Here is a 14,583-nt window from a genome sequence, read left to right as displayed (position 1 = left end):
ATTTCTTCTCCTCAAAAACACCTCAGAAAACCTCCAATGAAAGCTTGAGGAATCAGACAAGACTGAACTGCAAGTTCATTTTTATGAGAGTGGCTTAGAAAGGAATGAATCATATGGCATGATTTTATGTAAGATAAGATCTTAAAGATCATCCAGTTTAGTCACCTACTTTACAGATGAAGAAACACAGATAAAAGTCACAGAACTAGCTTTTGAACCTATGTACTCCAAAGTTATATTCAAACACTTGACACTTCTGTCCCTGCCTCTTGTTTTATAGAAGTCTAAAAAAGAAATGGACCATCCCAAGTGTTGTCCCAGTTGTTGGGGCACAGGGACCCTTTTCCCCAATCCATTCAACTTTCACCCATGCCAATTATTCCACCCTGAATTCATGTGAATCCATGAGCTAATTGTGTGGGCTGAGTTTAATACCAGAGGTAAATAAATGAGTAAATAATATGTAATCTCAAGTCACAGCATCACTGTACACTAATAATAATTAATGGAGCATGTTAGTAGTTATAAAAAGTATTAGTATCTGTTGAATTTCTAATCAGCAATAACCGTTGAAAAGTGAAGCCCACATAGAAGTTAACAAGCCCTCTAGGGGCAGAGGAAGAAATAAAGGGGGAAAACCAAAGACAATGTTTGTAGAAAGTCACTTAATAGCCTAGATTTAAGGCTGGAATGAGACTCAGAGGCCATGGTACTTTACAGAGGAAGAAAATGAGACAGAGAGAAGTTAAGCTACTTATTCTAGATTTGTGGTACTTGACCAGTCATTTCAGTCATGTCCAACTCTTTATGACCCCATTAGGGCTTTTCTAGGTAAAAATACTGGAGTGATTCGCTAGTTCTTTCTCCAGTTCATTTTAATAGAAGAGAAAACTGAGGTAAATAGGATGACTTGCCCAGCTGGTGAGGGTCTGAGGTCAGTTTTAAGCTCAGGAAATGCTGCTTCCAGACAGTCTATCTGCTGAGCCACCTAGATGCCAGTATCCCCTGTAACACCTGGTCCAGTGCCAATTAAAGGTTTTAACATATGTCATGGGATCATAGATTTAGAGTTGGTAGAAGTCACATGCAGTCATTTCATTTTACATTTGATAACACCGAGACCTGCAGAGTGTGCATTTCTTGGCCAAAGGCACTTTGCTATTAAATGTCTGAGGGAGGATTTAATAGGAGTCTTTCTGATGCCAAATCCCACACTATATCCACTACACAACTTGGTCCTTCAGCTTCCCTATACACATGCAACATGTGTGAGCTTGCACACACAAACACACACACATATTCTCTCTATTTTAGAAAATCTCTGTCACAATCCAACTATGCCCTTCCTCCGCTAAAAAATGCTGATTATATTTTGCCATTTTTTTTAGTCATGTCAGACTCTCCATGATCCCTTTTGCAGTTTTCTTGGAAAAGACACTGGAATGGTTTGCAAATGTTTCCTCTGTTACAGATGAGGAAACTGAGGAAAATAGAACTGATCACAATATCACTGACCATGTCCTTTCTCCCCTATAAAATGCTGATGATGTTTAGTCATTTTTAGTCATGTCTGACTCTCCATGATCCCTTTTTTTTTTTCTCTGTTACAGATGAGGAAACTGAGGAAAACAAGATTGAGTGACTTGCTAGGGTCACACAGCTAGTAAAGGTCAAGGCTGAATTTGAATTTGAATTCAGGTCTTCCTGACTTCAGGTTGGTATTCTATCCTCTGTGCTACTTATGATATGGAAGACCCTGGCCCGGGATCATCCAGCATGGCACACTCTCATTAGAAAAGGTGCTGTGCTCTATGAGCAAAGCAAAATTGAATTACCTCAGGAGAAACATGATTTGTGCAAAGTTAGAGTCCACCCCGAATGTTTACAAGGACTATTTGAGCCAGATCTGCAGCAGAGCATTCTGAGATTGGATTGTCTGAGCAGCCACAGTTGGGCACACTCACTGTAATTTGACTTAAACACAGTGATGATAACATTTTGGTTCTTTTCAAGAACAAAGGACAATCGACCGATTTACTTAGCTGCTCTTGCTTCCTTTCTGACAATTAATCTATTAATTCTCACTAGATTGCAGGAACTGGATTGCACATTTCAACCTGCCTGTTAAATATAACCTAGAGACCAACTTAGACATGGGGTATATTTCTCCACACCTTAGTTACCTAAATTTATATGTCTCTCAATTCTCTTCCTAATATTATTGATAGAGAATTTTTTATCTGCAAAATTGTACTTCCAAATGACCGGGACGAACCCGATGTAAAGCCATGTAGATCTTGGTGTACAGCGAAGATTGTTTTTAATATAGCCAAGCTCTCTGGAATTGGAAAGAAAAAATGATATCCTTTTATTTATTCAATGAATTAATCCAACAAATATTTAAGTACTGTGAGTGGATGGAAACTTGTAATGTGCTGTCATCTCCAGAAGCTGCCGATTGCTCTCTGGGAGGAGATCTGCTGTGTCAACTCAAATCTCTAGGACAGATTCTTCTTCCTGTAGAGAACCGTTGTCTCCAGACAGTTGCCATTAACTCTCATCCAGAGAAGTGACTTCCCTTCCTGCAGAGAGCCGAGTCAAGCCTGGTGTAGAGCAGAGACTGACTATCTCTGGAGTACTGCCCTCTTTATCCTCCCAGAGAATGGGTGTGGGATAATGCAAGGGCTTCTGGGAAGAATTACTTCAACCAAGGAGCTTGTTCCTCTTAAGCATGCAAGCTCTTCCCCAGGAAAGACCGGAACTAGAGAATTGTCAAGTACCAACTTAGCACTTAGTAAAAACCTAATATCTCATTATCTCATTAGCACTCTAGTAAGAACCTAACAGAACCATTCCTGGTTTTACTGTTATGTTCCTAATCTAGTATTCTCCTACTGACTCTTTGTCTAAAATGTTATCCAGGCTTACACACACACACACACACACACACACACACATATATATATATATATATATATATATATATATATATATGTTATCCAGGCTTATACACACACACACACACACACACACACACACACACACACACACACACACACACACACACACACATATATATATATATATATATATATATATATATATACACATATATTCACAATGTTTGAGTGTGTGTGTGTGTGTGTGTGTGTGTGTGTGTGTGTGTGTATAAGCCTGGATAACATTTTAGACAAAGAGTCAGTAGGAGAATTTTATATATATATATACCACATATATTTACAATGTGTGTGTATACATCTTGTGTACATCATTGTATGTACACAGTATGTTTATATATATATATATGTGTGTGCATGTGTATGTATGTGCATATATGTATATGTAGTTTTATTAGATGATTATGGGGACAATGAGAAGTTTAAAAACTTTTTGGAGGTTGTAAATTAATAGGGTGAGATACAATCATAGATAAGAATAATAAACAACATTACACAATAGGATTTTTAAAGACATGCTATAATTTACAAATGATGGCCAATTTTAGCAGATAATACACTCAATAAATATTATTTGACACACTAGGTGTTTCCAAAAGAAATTAAGCCAAGCAATTCTCCTCCCCCATACATCATGCTCTCCCATTTGTGGCTATGGATTTTACACTGCTACCTAGCCTTAAGCAACATCATTTTCCCCATCTTTTCCCATCTTTCAAATTCTACTTCAAATGTCAATCGCAAAGAAGAGGAAAGACTTTGCAAATTGTTGGATCAATAAGCCAGAAATCACTAAGAAGTGTATCAGACATAAGATACCATTCTATCCTAAAATTATTTGCATTCTATGGGCAGTTATGCTTTTCTGTGAAGGTCACAACAGAAGCCTATGCAATGAAAGCATAGGTAGATATAATAGAAATAACAGCAGCCATAACCTTGGACCAGAGTAAGTTAGGGAACCAAGGGAATAGAGGAAACAGTACATTCTGCAATAATTGTTCCCTCTACAGTCCAGATTCTCATGTGCCAACTTTTCCCTAACAATGATGAAAATAATTACCTTCACACTGTGATTTAAGATTTTCAAGTTGCTTCCTAAGGGCTATTTCACATTATCCTCAAAACAATCCTTTCTACTAATTGCTATTTTCTTGGTTTCAGTATTAATATGTAGTGACTTACCTAACCTATTTTCACACAATTACTGTTGAATTCAATGCTTTGTAACTCCCACATTGTATTCCTTGTGCCAAAATGTTTTTTATCTCCTTTCGACCTGGACTTTGGGGCATTTTTGGCTTTCTAGCTTTCTATGACTTTCCTTAAATCGATGAGCTAATGATGTTCAGGCATAGTAAATTGATTCCCTTTACTTAATTGGACCAACAAAAACATGATCTGGGATGAAACGATGGTATGGAGGAGTGTTAATTACATAGCACCGATGTAACTAACATGCACTAAGCAATATGGTATCAGGAACCATAGTGGTGCTCAGGGGTGTTCATGTTTCACAGATGAAGTTGTATCTTGTATATTTGCCAAGCATCACATTTGCATTTCAGGAAATGGGCCAAAGATCATTACAGAAAGGGTTTTATTGCAATACTGTATCATGTTGCTTTGTTTTGATCGAAACCTATGACTTTATAAGAGACCTATGATATGGAAACTTCTTTTACTGCTATAGATTAGTAACCTATCTATACGTTACAATCTTCTAGTTACCTGTGGGGACAGAAATTAATTGTTATACAGCTGGGAGACTTCAGAGAAATCTTGAAAACAGATTTTCTGGCCTCGATTTTGACTCTGTATTTATAATCTCAACTCTGCCTTTTACTTTGTCAGTGTGTACACATGTTTGTATGTGTGTGCATTCATGTAATGTGAGGACTGCTGTAAAGAATTAAGGAAGTCATTGCTCACTTGTCTTTGAATTGACTTTTTTTTATGTTCTTATGGAATTAAGAGTATATCCTAGTAAGGGAAGAAAATACGGTCATAATAATAACTACAATAACTAATATTTACCTAAAACCTACACTGTGTCCGGTCTCATGATAAGCACTTTATAAATATTTCATTTGTCCTTAAAATAACCTTAAGATGTAAAGAAGCTGCTGTTATAATTATCTATATTATATAGCTGAACTGTGGCAGAGTTTAAATGACTTATCCAGGATCATGATAAAAATTATCTTGGTCAGATTTGAATTTAGGCAAGCTCAGTGCTTATCCACTGTGTCACTTAGCTTCCAAGTTATCATGAGTATGAAAGTTTACAAACCTGGCTGTTTTTCAGTCTTGGAAAGATGGCACCATGATAAAACCATGCAATGCAGCTGACTAATGGGGGAAGAAATAGAAAGGTATGGTGTCTGTATCAGGAAAGTGCAGCAATGATGTTTCTGCTCTCAGTAAAGCAGTTGGCAACAAGCATTTTTCATCTCAATACTAGTGCTGTCGATTATCCAAATTCCTTGTTCTTTGTGCCTTCAGACACAATCTAAGCAACAGAGCAAGAAGAAGAAAAGATATATAGTCACTTTTGTGCCTTCCATGGTTTGGAGTCCTTGGAGAAGTCATCCCCTTGAGATTTTTAGGCTCTGATAGAATGAACTGAAAAATCAAATAATGGCATCCCAATTCTAGAAATGGAAGGAAATGTAAAATGTCATGGAGCACCACTCCATTTTACGGATGAGAAAACAAACTGAGATGTAAACTGATTTTCTTGCCTAAAGTCCCACAGCTAAGAAGTATTTGAAACTGGATCCAAAACCAGTCGATTCTGACTCATGTGTCCCATTGAATAATTGTCCAAACTGGTGAATCGTCTTCAGGTATAGGCTCACTTGTGATGACAAGTTTCATGCATGCAAGTTTAGCAATAGTTGGATCCCCAACCTGATACCTTCTGAGTTCACTCTCATACAGACAAAGAAGCCAGTGAAAGGTTTTAAATGAAAGGGAATACAATTTTTTGTGAGGTTAAAAACCTTTTCATCTGATGACCTATAAAGAAAAAAAAAATGACAGTAGTAGGAGGCCTGTTCAAGCCTGGGGAGGAGGATGGAATCAAGATGAGATAGAGCAGAGGGCCTGTAATTCTGCAGCAGCAGCAGGGCCATGCATTATCTCCAGCTGTCAGCCACCCAATGAAAGCTTGGCTGGGAATTTACAGAACTCCATCATCGGCTTAGCCCGAATGTCTGCATTTTAGTTTCCAGATAACCACAGCTTCATTGTACGGATCTTTGCATTCAGGTCATTACCAAGGAAATGGGAAAAAATTGCTGACCACACCTCATATCGCTTAGCATGTATGGGATAGAGAGTCTGCAGACCAAGATAGGGAAAAGCCAGAAGTGGGGGGGATCACTGTTGGAACTGGGATGGAATCCTAACTCATTGGAACAGCGGAAATGTTTAGCATTTTCAAAGTCGTTTTATGAACCCAGAAATAACACTTACCCTCCCTTTCTATCCTCAGGCTTTGAACAATCTAACATATAGAGCATGATGTTGAAATGGGCTCAGGTTAGTTGTAAGAGGTGGAAAGTAAACAAAATATAACCCTTTTAAGTTATATAGTTGACAGGTCAGCTATATTGAAAGAAAATCCATTGAATATTAGCAGAGTAAATAATGGGTTCCATGGCTCAGCACCCTAATGGTATGGGTACAAGCCAAATAATTCCTCCCTTGGGACATCTACAAGGAATCTTCCTCTTTTTAACTCATTATATGCCACTTGGAGTTATGCTGCAAAAAATCTGAGTGCATTACACATCTGTGTCAGGGGGAAAAACTGCTCAGATTTCATTCAAGGACTATATATCTAGGATATTGGATATTTTTCTCCCCTTTCCACTTTCTTCTGCCCTAGATACACATTTAAAACATATGCAGTTATGGAAATCAAGAAACACATTTAGAAAACATGTTAAAAAGTTTTCATAGTTGCCCATAAAAATAGCATAAGCCCCTCTCCATTTCCCCAGAGTTCTCCATATTTCTAGCCTCAGTCTATGGTTTAGAGCAGGAGTTCTCAAACTAAGGCCCAGGCCAGATGCGGCCCACTGAGGATGTTTATGTGGCCCACCAGGTTATGGCAAATGGGCTGAGGGACGGAGAAAGAGTGTGAGCTTTTGTTTTTACTATAGTCTGGCCCTCCAACAGTCTGAGGGATAGTGAACTGGCCCCCTATTTAAAAAGTTTGAGGACCACTGGTTTAGAGTGTTCTTAAAAGGTTAAAAAATTAAGTTTCTGTTAGCACGACTGTCTATCTACCCAGGTTACTTACACCTTCGGAATCTAATACTTAATGTGCAACAAGAAAATGGTATTTACACACATATATTGTATCTAGGCTATATTGTAACATATGTAAAATGTATGGGATTGCCTGTCATCAAGGGGAGGGAGTAGAGGGAGGGAGGGGATAATTTGGAAAAATGAATACAAGGGATAATGTTATAAAAAATTACTCATGCATATATACTGTCAAAAAATTATAAATAAAAATTTTAAAAAAGAATTAACAGTAAAAAGAGGGGCTTAAACCCAAATGTTCTGACAAAAAAAAAAAAAAATTAAGTTTCTAAGAAGAAATCTTTATGACATCATGATGAGTCTTTCATTACACACAGAAACACAGAAACACACACACACACACACACACACACACACACACACACACACAGAGCACTTTTGTTGTTATCCTAAGGATCTGGTTTCCTCTAGAAGGGAACCAAGTTGGGAAAGCCTTTTTCCAATCAGATCTGCACCATCTACATACATCATGGTAAAGATACACTACAGAGGATAAGTTCCTTAATCGCTCATATCTTTCTTATCCTCTTGGCACTGGAGTTGACCTTATCAATACTCTCATCCCTCCATTATGTCCAAATTTAAGGGATTATTATATGATGGGCTGTGCAGGGACAGGCAAAATGATTATTCCCAAAAGAAAATAAGTATTTTCAGGTAGCATCATTGAATGATTAGGGCACACTAATGCATTTTCCCCCCACTTCCAAATGACTTCCTTTCTCTATATTACTGAAGGTAAACCAGTAGAGGTTAGGGACAAGAAGTCTTGGTGGAATAAACAACTACATTCTTTAGATCAACAGTGATCTCAAACCATCTGCTGCATGGAAACATGGAGAAGGATGGGAATACTAATGGAGTCTACAAAAAGAAAAACAAACTAGTGAAACCAGAAAACAAGTCAGAGCATCATTTTTTGATTGATTGGTAATTTTTAAACATTTTATTTAGTTTTTATGAAATAAAACAAGCATTTCCATAACAGTATAATTTTTAAAAAGATAGTTGCTCATGAAACTGCAAATCTACTATGTATAATTTGCTATTAATTTCAAATATACAATAAAATTATCATATAAATCTGATTTCCCTTTTTTTCTCCCTCCCAGCCCCAGAAATGACTACCATTAGAAGTAGATACATACATACATACATACATACATACATATATGGTGTGTGTGTGTGTGTGTGTGTGTGTGTGTGTGTGTGTAAAATTATTCTATGTGTACTTTTATTTATCAGTTCTTTCTCTGGATGTAGATAATCATCTATATATGTATAGCATTTGTGTGTTTATATTCTCTCTTTCTCAAACACTCTACTCCTTTAGCTTCTCAATCTACTAGGTCCCATAATCCACTTCTCCACCCACTTTATTAACATACAAAGATTAACAAATCCTTGATTTTGCCATCATTCATAAGTTAGCTACTCCAATATCCATATTCCAAATTCTTTATGTCTGAACAAAATCCATTGGCTTTCCACTTCTCCCTCTGGTTTAATTTACCAAATTCTACTCCTTGTTTATACCATAAACTTTAATTACTTCACACCTCAATTCTTTCCCAGGTCAGTACCCCTGCACTAGCTACACTCTACTCTGTTCCTGCAGCTGAACCTTTTAGAAAATTAATTCAGTTCTATGCTGTCTCATTCTTTTGAATCACTGCTCTATTCCCTTATCATAATGCCAATTATACTCTGCCAAGCCTCAAACTTTGATGATTCCCCATCTTCCTCCTTCACTCCCAGAAAAAGGCAACTAAATTAAAGTGGAGAAAATCTCAAAACTTTTTTGACTACATCTATAAAATTAGGGTAAACAACTTCAACGGGGCCAATAGCACTCCCTTATCGACTCAGTAAAAATTTATTTAGTGTCTTCTAGACTGTGTTAAGTTCTTGGCACTATGCCATTCTTAACAACAACTCTTCAAAAGTTTTTCATACTTTTTCAAACTTTCCATGGCTCCCCTTTCCTCCATCCCTCTCAGCTTAGAAGCACATCTAATATTTTACAGATGAAAAAATAAGTTCCATAACCATGAACACTTTTGCCCCCCTTCTTCCTCATCTTAATATCCTTCAGAGGTCTTTTGCCACTCTGTTTCAACCATCTCACATGAAGATATGAATCTTATTTTTTGTCAGTGTAAACCCCTCTATTCACATAAGGAATACAATTCATCCTGTTTCATACAACAGATTCATTGCTGTCATCCTCATTTTCTTATGTTCATCACACCTCCCCACCCTCATCTACTGGCTTCTTCTTCATTACTTTCAATCATAACTTTGTCTCTCTCATCCTCAAAAAGCAATCTCTTGAGTCTTCTCTTATCTCTTAATATTATCCTGATTCTCTGGTCCTTTATAGCAAAAATATTTTAAAAATCATTTATAATTTACATTCTCTCTCTCTCTCTTTCTCTTTCTCTCTCTCTTTCTCTTTCTCTCTCTCTTTCTGTTTCTCTCTCTGTCTCTCTCTCTCTCTCTATGTTTCTCTCTCTCTTTCTCTCTCTTTCTGTTTCTCTCTCTGCCTCTCTCTCTTTCTCTCTCTCTCTCTCTCTCTCTCTCTCTCTCTCTCTCTCTCTCTCTCTCTCTCTCTCTCTCTTTCTGCTTCTCTCTCTCTCTCTCTGTCTCTCTGCCTCTCTGTCTCTCTGTCTCACTATCCATCAATCTGTATCTATCAATATTTATATTTATCTATAGATATATATTGCATTTATAGATTTTTTTTCTTTTGGATACAGACTTAGTAGTGGTAATACTGCATCAAAGAACATGCACAATTTTAAAGCCCTTTGGTCATAATTCCAAATTATTCTCCAGAAAAGTTAAACCAATTGAAAACTCTAGTAACATCTCATCAGTGTCCTCTTCTCACCTCCAGCACTTCTAGCATTTGTCTTTTTCCTTTCCTGTCATGTTTGTGAGTTTGATAGATGGGCAATGGTACCTCAGATTTGTTTTTAATATGCATTTGTCTTATTAATATCTCTCACTTCTTTAACTCAGCTACAATCTGGCTTCTGGCACTGTCTTCTCACCAAACCTTCACTTCTTAAAGTTACCATTGATTTACTAATTGCTAAATCCAAAGGCATTTTTGCAATCCTCTTTCTTATTGGCCTCTCTGCAAGTCATGGACACTATTAACCATCCTCTTGTGTTTGGTATTTTCTTCTATTTAGTATTTGGGACACCACTCTTTCCTTGTTTTCCTTCTACATAGCCAATTGCTATCTCTCAGTCTTCTTTTCCAAATCCTTTGCAGTTCCTAATTGTAGGTTTCCCAAAGGGCTACATCCTAGCCCTTCTTTTCTGCTTCCTCTATCCTATTTCACTTGGTGACCTCTCAGTTTACCATCTCTATTTTGCTGATACACAATTCTACCTACCTCTAAAATCATATCTCCAACTTCCTTTCAGATATCTTGAATTGGATGTACATCAAACATCTGAAACTCAATATTCTTAAAACTGAACTCACTCCCTACCCCTCAGAAAAAGGCTTTTATATTGCTCTCAAGAGCATCATCATTCTCCCAGTCCTCCAGGCTTGCAGATTAGATGGCTTCTTGGACTCCGAGCTGTCTCTTATTTACCATACCCATCACTCTTGTAAGAATTATAGATTTTACATTTGTATTATCTCTCAAATAAGCCTTCTCTTTCCAGATAAAGCATCCTTTTTGGTTCAAGGACTTATCATCTTATGTTTTCACTATTGCAAAAATCTGCTCATATTTCTGTCTCCTTCAAGTCCCTCACAATTCCAGTCCACTCTCCATTTAGTTGCTAAAGTGATTTACCTAAAGTACAAGTTAAATCCTGCTGTTATTGCTAAGTAATTTCCAGTTGTATCCAACTCTTTTGGACTATATTTTGTGTTTTCTTGGCAGAGATACAGAAGTGATTTGCTATTTCCTTCTCTAGGTCATTTTATAGATGAGAAAATTGAGGAAAATAAGGTAAAGTGATTTTTCCAGGGTCATATAACTATGAAGTATCTGAGGCTCTATTTGAACTTAGGAAGATGAGTTTCTACAACTTTAGGCCCAGCCTTTTACACTTATACTACCTAGCGATCCCCTAAACCATGTTACTTCCCACACAATAAACTATAGTTTTTTATCGATCACACCCAGAACCAAAAAGCCCTTCTGTCAGTATTCAAAATGCTTTATTGCATAGCCAGGGGAACCATTTCAGATTTTGTATATCTTGCTTTCTGTCACATACTCTTTGATCATATTAATACTGACTCCTTTGCTGTTCCAACAAGAGACTCCACTTCTCAACTTCTGGCATTTTCTCTTATTGTCTCTTATTCCTAGAATGCTCTCCCCCCTCATTTCCACTCCTCAATTTCCTTCAACTCCCAACAAAAACCCCATCTTTTATACCAAGCCTCTCCCAAATCTTGGTAATTCTAGTGCATGTCTTTTAATTATTTCTTATTTATTCTGTATTCAGGTGCCACAGTTCATAAAATACTGGACCTGGAGTCGGGAATATGGGAATACAAATCTGACCTCAGACGTTTGCTAACTGTATGACTCTCGGTAAGTCACTTAACTCTGTTCTTCTCAGTTGCTAATCTACAAAATAATCTGGAGAAGAAAATGGCAAATTACTCAAATGTCTTTCCCAGAAAACCCTAAATGTGGTCACAAAGGGTCAGATGCAACTAAAATGACTGAACAAAAATGTATAACTTGTTTGTATATATTTTCATGCTTACTATTTCCTTCATTAGATTGTGAAATTTTAAAGCTGGAGACTATCTTTTATTTCTTTTTGTATCCCAAGAGTTTAGCACAATGACTAGTACATAGTAGTAGCTTAATAAGTGCTTATTGACTGATAGACAAATGAAAACTATAGCCAGAAATGGAGAAAACTTTAACTTGTAGACTTATGTCCTTTGAGTCAGAAAGCTATTTTTGCATTCTATCTTGTTTCTTTGTTTAAAAAAAAATAGACAAAGTGTAAAATGAATTACTATTTATTGTCACAGACCATAATCATCATTAAATTACTATTTGCTCTTATTGGATTCATTGTGTAGAAGCTAATGCTGACTCCATACATAACAACTCTTTACCATGTCACCTCTCACTTGCATCTACCACTTATCATTTATCACCTGTTAGGATTTGAAATGGATAAATAATGTTTTACCTGTTAGGATTTGAAATGGATAAATAATGTTTTGCCAGGAATTGAACAGCTTGAAAGTGAATTGAATTGTCTTGATGGAATTTAAAATTTATTTTAAGGACTTCCTATTTCTCCTTGGAAATGGGGTCTTTCAAAAATTAGTGTTGTATTTTTGAGGAATTAAAACTGAGAACTTCCCAAAACAATGACGAGAGGTACATAGGGCAGAAAAAAAGGTTATAACTCATAACATAAGAGTAATTGCTTTCACAAAACAGTATAAATCAAGAGAATCATCTTAGAAATAAATGCTTAGGGCAGGGGTTAAGATAAACAAGTCATGTAGTAAGAAAATTAGATATCCAATAAGTAGCCCACATACACCATTGATATTAGTACCATATCCATAAAATGAGAACAATGATCTGGATTGTCTTGGGCTAAATCAAATGAGGTGAAATGAGGGTAAGAAATGGACAAGAGTGAAATCATATAAGTAAAAGGAAAATTCAAATCAATATGATTACTCTTCATTCCAGTTTTGGAGATAAAAGAACCAAAACTCTAAGAGGGCTGGCTGAATTTCATGATATATTTCTAACTATATTATCTTCCCCCAATCCTGCAGCTCAATGCTATAAAGTCGAAATATGATAATGGAATCAAATATATGGGGACCTTCTCTGTCAACCTCTCTTTGTAAGCTTTGATGGCAAGTATACTTCTTGGTATGGATATAGTTCATAGTTCAAAAGTTTTACATTTTTTAAGATAGTACAAAACAAAATGGTTGCTTGTTTTAAGATAATGTTTTCCCACCAATACAATTTATTATCTAAAGAAATAGGAATTTTGCTTTTACTCAAGTGTAATCGGCAATAAATATTGTTTCCTTTTTCGCAGTCTTCTTCTTCCATATTTTTCTTTAAATGCTAATAATGATAATGATATGATATGAAAAATACTAATTGCCCTCTATTTCTCTCTGACACAGTTTAAAACAGGATATTATTTTTCTAAGTATACAAAATAATCTAGGTTAAGCTCATGTAGATTTCATGTGGTGAAAATTTTCTACAATTACCAATATCTGAAAATCCATTTTCTTTCTTTCCTTCTCTTATTTCCTTAGGTCTTTCTGAATCACATAGGATAATTGAACTCTAAAATGTAAATAGCACCAGCTTCTCTTTGTCCCAACACACAACACCTGTACTGAAGTTTAGATATTTGACTGATAGATAAGATTGCTTCCCCTGGAGACTCTTAGGTTTAGATGGCAGGTTCTCCTCTAGGACTGGCCAGAGTAAATATGAGCAGATGGTAAGCATGTGTGTAGAAACTTTCATGTCCAAAATTAACATTATGAATATATTTTTCTAAATAGTCCAGAAGGCACTAGATTATTTGGATTCAATTTGTGAATGATCCATTTTCTCTTGTTAAGTCTTATACAGTCCCCCTGAAAATATTCTCTCTCTTCTTAGCTCCCTCCTCTGTCTGTCTGTCTGTCTTTCTTCCTCTGTCTCTCTCTCTCTCTGTAACTGTCTCTTACACACACACACACACACACACACACACACACACACACACACACACACACACACACACCAGACATGCACCGGAAAGCAGATTATGTTTTAGAAAGTTGATTTTTTCTTTCAAAACCCCAAATGTAAGGAATTGGTCTATAATTTCAACATTTGTCTGGGACTCTAATTATATAAGTATGGGGAATTCCTAATATTGTCACCAGCTATAACATATTCACATTATAATTTGATGTATTTAAGTTATTAATTTTCGAGGGTTACCCAGAAAGATCAGGTGATTTGCTTAGCATCACACAGATAATATGTGGCAGAAGAAAAACTTGAGTCTATATCTTTTAAAAATTATAATAATAGCTTTTTACTTTTAAAATATATACAAAAATAGTTTTCAATATTCACCTTTGCAAAACCTTGTGTTTCGTGTTTACCTCCCATCTATCCTCCTCCTCGTCCCCTATACAGCAAATAATCCAATATAGATTAAACATGGGCAGTTCTTCAACACTTATTTCCACATTTATCATGCTGTACAAGAAAAGTAAGATATAAAAAGAAAAACA

The sequence above is a fragment of the Sminthopsis crassicaudata genome, chromosome 2, assembly GCF_048593235.1.
Source record: "Sminthopsis crassicaudata isolate SCR6 chromosome 2, ASM4859323v1, whole genome shotgun sequence".
NCBI classification, from domain to species: Eukaryota; Metazoa; Chordata; class Mammalia; order Dasyuromorphia; family Dasyuridae; genus Sminthopsis; species Sminthopsis crassicaudata.
Note: the sequence above shows the minus strand (reverse complement) of the source record.